The sequence below is a fragment of the Petaurus breviceps genome, unplaced genomic scaffold, assembly GCF_028583685.1.
Source record: "Petaurus breviceps papuanus isolate PSGF00001 unplaced genomic scaffold, PetGlider_PUasm1.0 90808, whole genome shotgun sequence".
Lineage (NCBI taxonomy): Eukaryota > Metazoa > Chordata > Mammalia > Diprotodontia > Petauridae > Petaurus > Petaurus breviceps.
This window is the reverse complement of record NW_027187349.1, coordinates 16,383,140-16,396,417: the sequence shown is the minus strand read 5'-3', so window position 1 is coordinate 16,396,417 and position 13,278 is coordinate 16,383,140. Positions and strand designations below refer to the sequence as shown.

The following is a 13,278-nucleotide window of genomic DNA, read 5'->3' as shown; positions in this document are numbered from 1 at the left end:
CACACACACACACACACACACACACACACACACACACACACACACACCCCACTTCCAGTTAGAGGTTATCAAAGCATATACATTACAATGGTCCCCAGTCTTTTGGCAGATGTATTGCAAGGGGTACATAAATATACCTACACCAAGCATTGTGATTTGGATCTTTATTTAACTTTCATAAAAAAGCAATCAGATCCAATATCATATGTCATATATATCATCATTATAAAATATGTGAAATAAAAATAATGAATAATAATGAAATTTATATAGGCAATGAGATGGCTTATAGATAGAGTGTTGGGTTATTAGTATTTATTGAATAAAACTGATTCATGTATTTTTCTCAGAAATGGATACTATAACATATAAGCACTATCATACCAGGCTGGAGTTGTCTATGAAGTTTTGAGATGCTAAAATAGATTCCTCATACTTGGGAAGGTTAGGCACTCCTAGGGTAGTAGAAAAGGTACTGGTCGGGAGTCAGAAGACCTGGTTTATTTGCTTGCTTGTTTTTTAAAGATTGGGTCTTCCTGTCTCACCCAGGCTAGAAGTTCAGTGACCACTGATGGTTTCAGTACCACCTCTGATTAGTATAGGAACTTTGGCCTGGTCTGTTCCTAGCCAGGGTCAGTCTGTCCCCCCTTTAGCATCCTGGTGGGCCCTTCTGCCAGGAGAGAACTCTATATTAGTACCCCCCACTGCAGCTAAGAACTTCTGAATTCAAGAGATCTGTTAGTCTCAGCTTCTCTTGTAGCAGGGACTGCAGGCATGTGCCACTGTTTCCAGTCTGAGAGGCAGCTAGGCAGTGCAGTGGATAGAACACTAGGTCTGGAGTTGGACCTGAGTTCAAATACATCCTCAGACACTTACAGGGTGTATAACCTTGGATAAGTCATTTGCTTTAGTTTCCTCAACTGTAAAATGAACATAATGTTAATAGCACTCACCTCACAGGGTTTTTGTGAGGCTCAACTGAGAAAAATTTTGTGAAGTGATTAGTATTGGCATATAATATTGATACCATATGTGCATTGTATTTAGATGTTCTATGTAGATGTTCTATATGTTCTATGTATATATACTGTATGGGGGTATATGACTGTTGAGGGAGGACTATGCCTTAGGTGTGGGGGCTGGCCAAGCCTTTTTTCAAGGCTGCTTATCTACCTTTTGGTGGCCACCTGGCATGCTACTCTCACCTGTGACTCCAAGAAACTGTAGCATGTGCAGTGGGCACACCCCAGCAAGCCATCTCTGCAGAGGGGCTAAGCCAGGTTGAGCGTAATCAACGAGTCTCAAACCTGTCAGTGAGTTAGTGGAATGTCTACCCCAAGAATGCGAAGTCTTCTCTAGTGGAAGGGGTAGATGGGAACAGTTTGTTCCAACAGCCACGAAGGCAGCTGAAGCAGGCACTGTGGAGTGCTTAGAGCTTGGTCAGACATTGAAGATGCCTGCCACAGTTATCCACCACGTCCCAAGCCATTGCCAGCTGCTTAGTTTTGTCTTGCCATTGGATATCAATGATTTTGAAAAAGCATGAGGTCTATGACAAACAGCAGCAATATACTGTATGTACGTATTTCGCAAGTGCATCTATATATGCTATATTTATTCATTTAGTATAAATGCTAGCTATTATTATTATAGTTATTATCATTATACTTAATCCTAGATCTGATGTACTTATGTAGCCTTTTGGTAAATCTTCATCTCTCTTGCTATCAGTTTCTTCTTCAATGAAGCTTTTCCTCATATCTTCCCGCTGTTAATGCCTCTGCCTCCCTTCACCCCATTACCTTTTACTTATTTTTAAATATGTTGCATGTAAAACTATGTGTGTATTTTGAAGAACTGTTTTTTTTTCAGCATAAGAGCCTGGCACTTAGGAGAAATATGACAAATACTTGCTGATTAATCCATAAAATTAAGGGGTTAGACTCATTTCTAAGGTCTCTTCCATATCTGTCATCCTATATGGGTCTTACTGGCAGCAAGTCAACAGTATTGACTTTGTGTATGAAGGATCAACTAATACATATATAATGAGATAATGTATGCAATTAAAAATTTTTTTTTCTTTATTTTGTTTTTAATTTATGGAATAAAACAAGCACTTCCATAGCACAGCATAATAAAAAGAGATGATTGCACACAAAACTGCAAATCTATTACATATACCCTGCTATTCCTTGTAAATAAATGTTATGTAAATTTTTTCCTTCGTTTTCTTCCCTTACCCCCAAAATATTATTAAAAGTATAAACTACTACATACATGTAAGGCAGTATAATATTATTATTGAAATTATATTCCTATGTACAGATTATATGTTATGTATTATATTGAATATATCTATACTCATGCACAGGGGTAGGGAACCTGTGGCCTTGAAGCCCCATGTGACTGACCTCTAAGTCCTCAAGTGTGGCCCTCTGACTGAATACAAACTTCACAGCACAGTGTGTCCCTCTAGGTCCTCAAGTGTGGCCCTCTGACTGAATCCAAACTTCACTGAGGGCCCCTTGTGGTCTTGAGGCCAAAGGTTCTGCACTCCTGCTCATGTATGAGCACACATTTAGAAAGTTTAAAAGTTGGGCACCAACTGGGATTATTCCAGGCTCAATCACCATGGTGACTCCCACCCCCTTTTATACAGTCATAACTGCACGTACACAGTCACCCAGTCACACATTCACTTGAACAGGCAAGTTGAAAGGACCAGGTGTTTGGGTCTATGTGTCTATCTTTATAGAGTTCAACCTCACAGGGATGACTAAGCTGCCAGGCCCTCCAAGGAGCCTGAGGTGCAGGAAGAAGCAAGGGAGGGGAGACTTGGGAACAGTCCTGGGCACGAGCGCTTGTTTTGATTGGGAAGGGCTTTTACACAGTCAGAAATACTTTGGTAGTGACTGTCACTATACAAAAAGATGCCCTGGAAACCAGGTTCTTTCCTGATCTCTCAGTGAAGTTTGACCTAATCCAGATATGAAAGTGAAAAAGTGAATACATTTGCTCCAGGATGAGATAAACTAGCTTCTCTGGTGATCTGAAGCAACTTTGAGGAGGTGAAAATCAAGATGGAGGGGGTTCTCCCTTCCTTTTCAGAAATGAGCCTATTTTACCAACTTAACCATGACAAGTAGAGATGCACGCCCAAGTTCAGACCTTGTGCTTTCAAAGTCAGGCCCAGAAGTAGAAGCTCTGATTTTCAAATTTACACGCAAATAGTTGGCCTTGCTTTTCCTTTTTTAGGATTATAGATTTGGATCTAGAAAGGATCTTGTAGGTCATCTAATCTATGCCCTTCATTTTACAGAACAGGAAACTGCAACCCAATTTTCTATTTAACTCAGAGGCTGAGTGACTTACCCAAATTCACAGAGAGATTGGGAGTGCTAGGATTTGAACCCAGGTCCCCTGATCTGGAGCCTTCCTTCCTTCCTTCCTTCCTTCCTTCCTTCCTTCCTTCCTTCCTTCCTTCCTTCCTTCCTTCCTTCCTTCCTTCCTTCCTTCCTTCCTCTCTCCCTCCCTCCAATTTTCTCTTCTCTTTGTCACTCCTACAGGGATCTGAGAGGGTTGTCCTTGGGTTCTCAGAATGGCTACTTGAAGCACCTGGAGGATCCTACACCCGTGCACATAACTGGGGCCATGAGTCATCTTTTGTATTGCTGAAATGGGACCTGGAGCCAACTCTGCAGCCTCACACAGTCCCTCGTGCTTTGACTACAGAAGGCAGGTAATTTCCATTGAGGTAGATCTTGCCATTCAGCAGGCACAACTCCACCAACTGTGTAAACATATACTGCCTGCCATTAGTATTCATCAACAGTTCAGTCATCATTATACCAGCTTTCAGAAAACAACCACACTTCCTGAGCCAGCATTCTCAACATAGGATGAATGGTGTCTAGTAGGTTATACTCCCTCCAAAGCAGACAAAAAACCCCCCAAAAATAAAAACCGAGTTCTCAGGGATTCTGGTCTTCCGAGGTTCCTTTCTCTCATCACAGGGACAGGCAGGATTGAATCAAACCATCAGCCTGTATTGCCCTGCAGGCCCCATGCTGGCATACACACCAAGCTGTTGAAGAACAATGTTCTGAGTATAGGAAGAAAGCCTTTTTCTCAATCAGTGCCTCTGTCAAATATTGTATCTATACTGGGCTCATTAGAATGTAAGCTTTATATGAGCAGTGATTGTGTTTACTTTTCTTTGTATACCCAGGACTTTGTACTGTGCCTAGCACACAGTAAGTGCCTAATAAATGCTTATTGATGGGCTGACTGACAATGGTGGATAGAAGAAATATACATAGAGCAATGGCTTCCCTGGAAAGGAAAGTCTTTTGTAGGAAATTACTTGAAAAATTAGGTCGTATTGTTTTTCACTCTTCTGTACCAGAGATTGATGGAAAGATAAATAGATGGATGATAGATAGATAGGTAATGATGATAGACAGATACATCGATAGGTAATCATGATGATGATGATGGTGATAGATGACATATAGATAGATAGATGATGATGATAGATGAGAGAGAGAGACAGAGAGAGAGTGAGAGAGAGTGCATATTTTGCATCTAGATGGCATAGTGGGTAAAGCACTGGTCCTGGAATCAAGAAGACTTGAGTTCAAATGCAACCTTGGATAACTCTGATTTTTGTGACACTTAACCTCTGCTCCCTTCAGTTTTCTCAACAGCAAAATAGGGATAATAACAACACCAACCTCACAGGGTTGTTGTGAGGATCAAATGAGATAATATTTTACATTGCTCAGCACAGTACCTTGCACATAGTAGGTGCCTAATAAGTGCTTTTTTCCTTCCCCCTTCTCACTTGAGTTTCTAAACAAATACCTATCCCTTCTCCATAATCATCCCTTTAAAAAAAAGAGATAAAAGAAAACGTTTCAATGAAACTAAATAACAGGTTCACCAAATTGGACAGCATATGAGATGCACCATTTCCATAGTCCCCCTCCCCCTGCCCCCTCACAGAAGATCTACACATATTTAGTATTTTAGTGGTCTCCCTGGTCTACTCATAGTTAGAAGTTTGGTCTAGCTGTAAGGGAGAATGTACCACTAAAGGCACAGTTGCCTTCCAGTTTGGGGATTGCTCCTCTCATGATGGTGATGATAAAACAACAGACACTTTAAATAGTAGAAGATGGACATCATTTCATATGAACTGCCGACAAAGGCCATGAGGTGGTTTCTTAAATTTGGGATTTCCCAAGGACAGGAACTTGATGGCATTTCCCTAGAGTTAGGTTTGTTTGATCCCAACTTTTGACTTTGTACACAGAGGAATTTCCAATTCCTCTTTACCAATACAATTTATAATCTTAAAAAGTTGTCCAGGACATCAAGTGATGTGCAAAGAATCACAAAGGCAGCATGTGTCAGAGGTGGGCCTTGAAACCAGATCTTGGTGACTATAAAACCTACTGTCTAGCCATTACACAATACTGACTCTTGTTCACTAATTATTCATCCTCAAACAGAACAGGTTTCTAGGCAGGACAATGCACACCTATGATTCCAGCTACCAGGGAGGCTGAGGATGTTGGACATTTTGAGTTCAGGAGTTCTGAGCTGCAGTGGGATAAATCAATTGATTGCTTTAAATTTGGGTGGGCATGGGATTGCCAGATTGGCTCAGGAGGAGAGAAATGGTTCAGGTCAAAATGAAAAAAGTCAAAACTCCTATGCCAATCAGAGGTGGGATCAATCCCATGAGTATCCTCTGCACTTCCAGCCTAGGTGAGACAGGGAGAAGTTTCAAAACAAACACATAGGAGAGGCATAGTCCTTGTATGTCTTTACACAGGTTAGAAAGTTGAGCTACCAGGGTGGCTAGGTGGTACAGTGAATAGAGCACCAGCCCTGGAATCAGGAGGACCTGAGTTCAAATCTGATCTCACATATTTAACACAAAAACTAGTCGTGTGACCTTGGGCAAATCACTTAACCCCAATTGCCCTGCCTTTCCCCCTCAAAAAAAAGTAGAAGTTGGGCTACCACTTGTTTTCTAAACCCAGTATCTCATCTTCTGACTCCATAGGTTTGCACAAATATCCCTCTGTTCTCCACTACTCCTTTCCCAGAATGCCCTCTTCTCATCTTTATAATTTGGGCTTTAATTAATTTATTTTATTTTTAATTTATGGAATAAAACAAGTATTTCCATAACATAGTATAATAAAAACAAAGATGATTACCCATGAAATTGCGAATCCATTATGTACAACTTGTCTTTAATTTCAAGTCACAGCTTTGGTCATACCTTCTCTATGACACCTTTTTTCTGATCTCACCGGTTGTTCATGTTATTTTCCTCCTCAGTTTTCTTTGTATTATTTGTACTCGTGTTATATCCTCTCTTTACAACATAAGTTCTTGAGGGAAGGGGTTGCTATTTTTGTAGTTAGAACAGTGCCTTGCTTATTGTAGATATAACATTTATTGAATTAAACACCATGTCTGGTGGAATAATGTTGGAATCTGTAAAACCATTTACCCATACAGAACTCTTGGTGTTCATCTCTCTCTGTGACCTAGGGTCTAACCATCTCACAGGGCAGACTGCCCTCATCAGGACTCAAGCATGGAGGACTCTGATTCCTCAGTAATCTAATCCCATAGCTGTCCCATCACATTTAGTTATACTTAGTTGCTTTCCCATCCTCTTCACCACTGACCTAGTCTCTCTCTCTCTCTTTTTTAAATAGTATACTAAAAAGTGCATAAGAGGACACATATCCTTTACAGTCATAATGATTAAAAAAAACAAACAAGAAAAAATGACCAAAAAGAATGGCTTAGCTTTGACTTTCCAGATATTATTTTACCTGAGAATCAGAAAAGTGGAAAAATGAGAATTTTTGAGAGAGTAAAAAGTCATACTTTAGGTTATTATTCATTTTTGATGTCTGATTCTCAAGAGGTCCATCTGAGTGAGATTTGCTTCCAAAATTCAATTATGTCATCAAACAAGAATTTTATAATCTTTCTTTGTTCTGTAATTCTGGTCCCTTAAGAAAACCCAACTGCATTTGAATGCTTTCCATGAGAATTGATAATAATAGGTTGATCACTAATGAGAAAGAAAGCAGGATGGGTAATTTCAGAGGTATGCTTGAGTTTATCTTCACTTCATGGAGGTATAAGAACTCTAGTTTAACTACTAACAACTAAGACCTCCACCAGCTAGACATTTGTGATCCTATGATCCTATTTCCATTCTTTATTGAACAGGGAAGTCTCATTTTAATTAGTATGATAATTGTAGATAAATAGATGGTGCTAAGATCATCTGAGTTCAGCAGTTGATAATGAGTTTGGACTTAGATTTCTGAGATTGTGTTTTGCCAAATTCCCAGAGAGAAGTTAGAAAAGAACAATTGGTTTTCCATGTTGGGGACATATTGAAGAGTTAGGGTGTCTGACCCTTTGATATCTGGTCCTTTGTTCTCTCCTAAGACTTTGCTGGTTTGCTCCTTTAGGGCAAAGTGATCAGATTGGTGAGATGCCAAAGATTTCTGAAAGCTTAGAATGGCAGTTGATGAGACAGTGCAAACCTAGACCTATCCCTTTCCTCACCACCTCCACATGGGGGGAGGGGGAGGAGCAGCTCCCACTGAGTATCCAATTCCTTTAAGCTTTTCTCTCTCCTTCTTTCCTGTGAGGGGAAGTATTTAAGAGAGGAGATGATTCTGCCTCCATTATTATGAGGTCTAGCTTCTTCCTGTCCAAACTTTCCCCCATTGCTCAATGTCCTTTCTATGTTATCATTTTATCCCACCCCACCCTCATTACATAAAAGAAAAATTGGTAGCTTCTAGACCTTGTTTTGTGATTAATCCTGGCACAAGTAGAGATCTGCAAAAAGGTTCGTATTTTTGTAGATAGAAGGATGGCTTCAGCAAGGCTGAGGCATGGGAGATATATAATGTGCACATATACATATGATATATATCCCTTGTTAATGAATGAATATATATGTATATACTGTGTATGTATGTATATACATGTATACATACATACATATGTGTGTATGTCCAGTAGCAGATCTACCTCTTTTCTTCTCCATGAATCTTCCTTGATAGAAGATCTCAAAACATGGGGCCTGGGACATTTGTCTGAATCTCTCATCTTCTTTGGACACATATATATGTATATATATATACACTATGAACTTTTCATCCTCCCTCTTCTACCTCTTTAACTTTAATTAATTAAAATGCAATCTTTGCAAATATGTTCCATATTGGTGATTTTTTTCAATTCTCTGCTTTCCTTCTAACTTGGTACATTGGCTTTATTTGTATGAAACATTTTAATTTAATTGAAATTATCCCCATTTTATACCTCACACTGCTCTCTGTCTCTTGTTTTTTCATAAATTGTTCTATCCATAAGTAACATAGGTAATATATAATAACTGTTTTGAACTATCTTCTGGGAATAGATTTTTTTATATCAGCCTCAATTATTACTTATTATAATTGCCAGGAATTAGCATTTCAGATGCATAAAGCATTTCATAATTATTGTATTAGAAATTTCCTCCACAAATCCTGAGAGGTATCACCATTTTACAGATTGGAATTAGACTATAGGCAAATTTATATATTTTTCCTCATATCACTAAACATGCCAAAAAAGAAAGGAAGAAAAAGAGAGAAAGAGAGAAAGGAAGGAAGTAAGAAAAAGGAAGAAAGGAAGGAAAGAAGGAAGGAAGGAAGGAAGGAAGGAAGGAAGGAAAGAAATAGGATGAGATAGATTTGCATAGTGGCAATTATTTCTACCCTTCTTTTATTTTCTTATCTAACAAAGTTAGAGGTGGAGAACAGGTGTCTCCCATAATTAAATGAAACATGTGACTACAAAGTTTGACTTTCTGTGTTTGTAGCACTAGCTCTCACATGCAGTTGTAGGAGTATTCTAATAAAGCCCATAAACTTCTGTTTCCATAGTTGTCCTTCAATTTATTCCTTTAAACTTCTTTACACCTGCATTGTGGAGTCTTCAGGTCCCTGCATTGTCCCTGATACTTGAATCTGAAACAAGATAGTTCCAGTGAAGTGAGTGCAGGTTAGCTGAAAGACTAAGTCAAGAAACCTGGTGCCCCAAACTAACAATTGTGACCTCAGAAGAGTATCTAAGATTCTTTCAGTTTTGTTTCCTCCATCTATAAATAAGACAGAGAGAAATAGAAAAAGAAAGATTTACCCTTTCTATTTCAAAAGATTATTATGATAAAAGGGAAATATGTGATAGTGCTTTGCAAAGGAAAAAGCTCACTCCAAATATGAGGCTTATTATTAAACAAATGATTGTCTTAATGTAGAGATCTGTTCATGAAGAGTACAATATCTTTAAGAAGTCCCTTTGTGATACCTTGCCATTTATGTGGTTCCTTGATCTCTATTCACACTCTTAACTGAGAGCTTTAGGTTTTATCTTGCTTTATTTGGTATCTTCATTTGAGTTCCTACTTCCCCCAAAAAAGCAAAGGTCCATAGCCAGAGAAAGAACCACAGAGCCTGAATGCAGATTGAAGCAAACTACTTGCTCTCTCTCTTTTGTGTTTTGTTTTGTTCTGTCTCTTCTTTCTTATTGTTCACTCCATTGGTTATAATCCTCACTTTCAACTTGACTAGTGTTTAATATGAAGGTATTTATAGAACCTATATTTTATTACATGCCACCATGGGGAGGGGGAGGAGAGGGAGGAAGAGAAAATTTGAAACTCAAGGGATTATAGAACTGAATTTTATAAACTAAAGGTAAATAAATTTTTAAAAATAGAAAGATTAAATAAAAGGAAAGCAAAGGGACACACATCTGTATTCCTGTCTGTATGAGTCACAATTAGTTTGAAACTTCATGATCCCAATGTATACTCAACAGGGCAGAACCAGTTGAAAGAAGGTAGTAGGATAAAAACAGGGCATTAGGCCTTTGAGGGGGGTTCCAACAAACCCAGCAAGAACTGAATTGATTAAATCTTCATTTGGCAAGACTGTGCTTTCTAGTTTTGCTGTGACGCAATGAACTTTATTATTTGGTAAATGGCAAGATCAGTTCTCAGGGTACTTGCTTTTAATTCTTGGACCTGTTCTCACCTTAAAGCAGTGGTCCACTTTTGGGGGGGGGGAGACAGATATTACTAAATGGTTTTTATTAATGGATTGAATGTTATTTTCCTTGAAAAGCCAATTCAATGACTTTGTAAATGTCCAATGCAGATTCAAGTGCCTATTACATATGCTAGACACTTGGGTAAGGGCAAAGAGTAAAGAAGACATGGTCCCTACATGACTCTGCCTTCATTCTGGCTGTTCCTCATAGGTGGAACATTTTCCCTCCTCACTTACATCTCTTGGAATCCCTGCTTTCCATCAAAACTGAGATAAAATGCCACCTTCTACAAGTAACTTTTCCTGACCTCCAAGCTTCTAGTTGCCCTCTCTTTCCAATCTACTTTGTATTCATTTTGTGGGTATGCTCACATATACATGGTTGCATACATGTGTATATGTATATGCATGCATGTATGTGAATGTATATATATATACATATACACAGAGAGAGAGTCTCATTAGAATGTAAACTCAGGGCAGAGATGGTTTCACTTTTTTCTTTGTATCTTAACAATTTAGCTTTACAACGGTACATAGTAGGTTCTTAATAAATGCAATTTAATAAGGGACAGAGAGGATTTATTCACAAATAACTAAAATCCCAATCTTCCCAATTCCCCTCTTCCCAGTAGGAGCAGAGTATAAGAGAAAAACAAAGAGTCATTTTAAGGTCTGAAGATCATTTCAAGGAGAGTTTCATGAAACACTTTGATCAGGAAGACCTAAGTTTTCAATTCCTTTCTCAGATATTTAATAGCTATTTTATCCTGGGCAAGTCACAAACCCTCTCAGTTTTAGTTTCCTCCTTTGTAAAATGAAGATAATAATAACATATGCCTCATAGGCTTGTTCTGAAGCTCAAATGCAATATATGTATATATATATGTATATATATACATATATATATGTATATATATACATATATATATAACTTTCCAAACCTTAAAAGATTATATAAATGTGGTGATGATGATGATATAGAGGAGGAGGAGGAGGAAGAGGAGGAAAAGAAGGAAAAGAAGGGGGGCGGCTAGGTGGCGCAGTGAATAGAGCACCTGTCCTGGAGTCAGGAGGACCTGAGTTCAAATTCGGCCTCAGACACTTAACAAAAAAACTAGCTGTGTGACCTTGGGCAAGTCACTTAATCCCAATTGCCCTTCAAAAAGACAAAAAAGGAGGAAAATGAGGAAGAAAAGAAGGAGGAGAAGAATATGGTTCTTGAGCTGAGTTTGATGGTAAATGGAACTTAGTAACCTTAAATTCTGAGGTACCATATCTCTTGACCTTCATGGTCTGCAAGTTAATTTCAATCTCTGACCTCAAAGATCCATTAGAAGTGATCCATAATTACCTGCTTCCTTTTTTCTTGGCCACTTTAAAAAAATTTTTTCAAGAACCATGACGTAGGACCCTTTTGTCACTGAAATAGTTTTATAATGAGGTCCTCTGGTTATTTCAGCAAAACAACCTCTTTTAATGGTGTCCATGAGCTCAACTACCTTATACCAAAAACAATTCAGTAGGAAAAGAGATTCCAATGCCTTATAACCATAAATTTCTGTCTCTACTCTGTAACCAATGCACAAAAATGTAATTAAACCCTAGGAAACTAAAATTATTAAAACTTATCTTCTATGACCTTAAATAATTTTCATATACAGTATGTCTCAAGTCATGGTGCAGTTTGATCCTCCAATAAAGCTTCATAGATGTCTGTGAGGAAAGACAGTAGTCCCAAAAAAGGGGATCAGCTAAGTTTAACTTCACTAGGACATTTGGGATGCCCTGCATATCACATAACTTGGATAGTAATCTTATAAAATAACTAATATCATGGACTATTGCCTGTAATAATATTAACTAATATTACTATAGCACTTTCCTATTTCAAAGTCAACTGATATAGATTCCTTCATTTGATCCTTATAATTTTGTGAGGTTAGGTAGTGTCATAATTTTTCTTTCCATTTTATAAATGAGGAAACTGAAATTCTCATAGGTTAAGTGACTTCACAGAAACTGAACCCCTTGGGAGCTATCTAGTCCAACTCACACCTCATTGAGAAACCCCTCTACAACATACCCACATGGTCATCTGATCTGCCCTTGAAGACTTCAAGTGAGGGAGACCTTGCTACCTCCTAAGGCAGCATATCACACATCTAAATATCTAATTGTCAGGCTCCAAAAACTTTCCGAAAGTTCTGCCCTTTGCTCTTAGTTCTCCCCTATGGGACAAGCAGAAGACATCGAATTATTTTTCTTCATGAAATACTTCAAAGACTGCCACCATTTTTCTAAGTTTTTGCTCCACATTACCAGTTTCTGCATCATTCCTTGCATGACATGATCTTAAATCCCCCTGGCTATTCTAGTTAAAGCCAACCCTAACCCCTGCTCTAGACTATATGGCCTTACTAAATTATGGTTCTGAGAACTGAGCTCATTACCAGATGTAGTCTAACTAGACCAGGGCAGGGGTGGGGGGCATACTAGGGCTGTCACTTTCCTACATCTAGAACTGCCTTAGGTCTAAGCCCTGTTGAAAACTTCATTATCCCAGGAAATCATCTCCTTCTCAGAGATATTTTCTTACTTTATTCTAATTTGTGGTCTGAGGTACCATTTCCCTTGCTCTTCATGGTTTCCAAGGTAGGTTTGGTCTTTGATCTCAAAGATCCATTAGGAGTGATCCATAATTATTACTTGCTTCCATTCTTCTTGGCCACTGCCCTCCCTGACTCCAATCATTCCACAAGCATTGATTAAGAGCTTGCTGTGTATTTTTGTTGTTGTTTTTGTCCTTCATTTCTCAAAGAGGACCTTGGGATCAGGAGGGTGATGATATCACAGGCAGATTAATTGAATTTAAGGGAAGGAGTACTGTGCAAAGTCACCAACCTCACTTTCTCTTACAGAGCCATCTGGGTCCAGTGCAAGACATAAATCAGGACAACTGGAGATGGCCTCCAGATACAGTGGTGACCTTGGTCTTTTTAAGCTAAAGTCTTCTTCAGGTTTCAGTTTGGCTGAGGCAAAGCCCATTCAGTGATTAAGGCTAGTGAAGAAACGAGGCAGAGAATGGCCATTTTTACCTAGTCAAAAAATAAAATCAATC

At 38.6% G+C, this 13,278-nt stretch overlaps 1 long non-coding RNA gene across 2 annotated transcripts in view; it reads left to right on the top strand.

Moving 5' to 3' along the window:
* The window catches only part of LOC138147942 (uncharacterized), a 124,838-nt gene that overhangs the window by 22,951 nt on the left and 88,609 nt on the right, over nt 1-13,278 (top strand). The window contains exon 2 of one of the 2 annotated variants that reach the window (XR_011164937.1): nt 3,570-3,742. The exons of the other annotated variant lie outside the window; for it this stretch is intronic. This is a non-coding gene — a long non-coding RNA (uncharacterized lncRNA). The remainder of the gene's footprint in view (nt 1-3,569; nt 3,743-13,278) is intronic. 2 annotated transcript variants of the gene reach the window in all.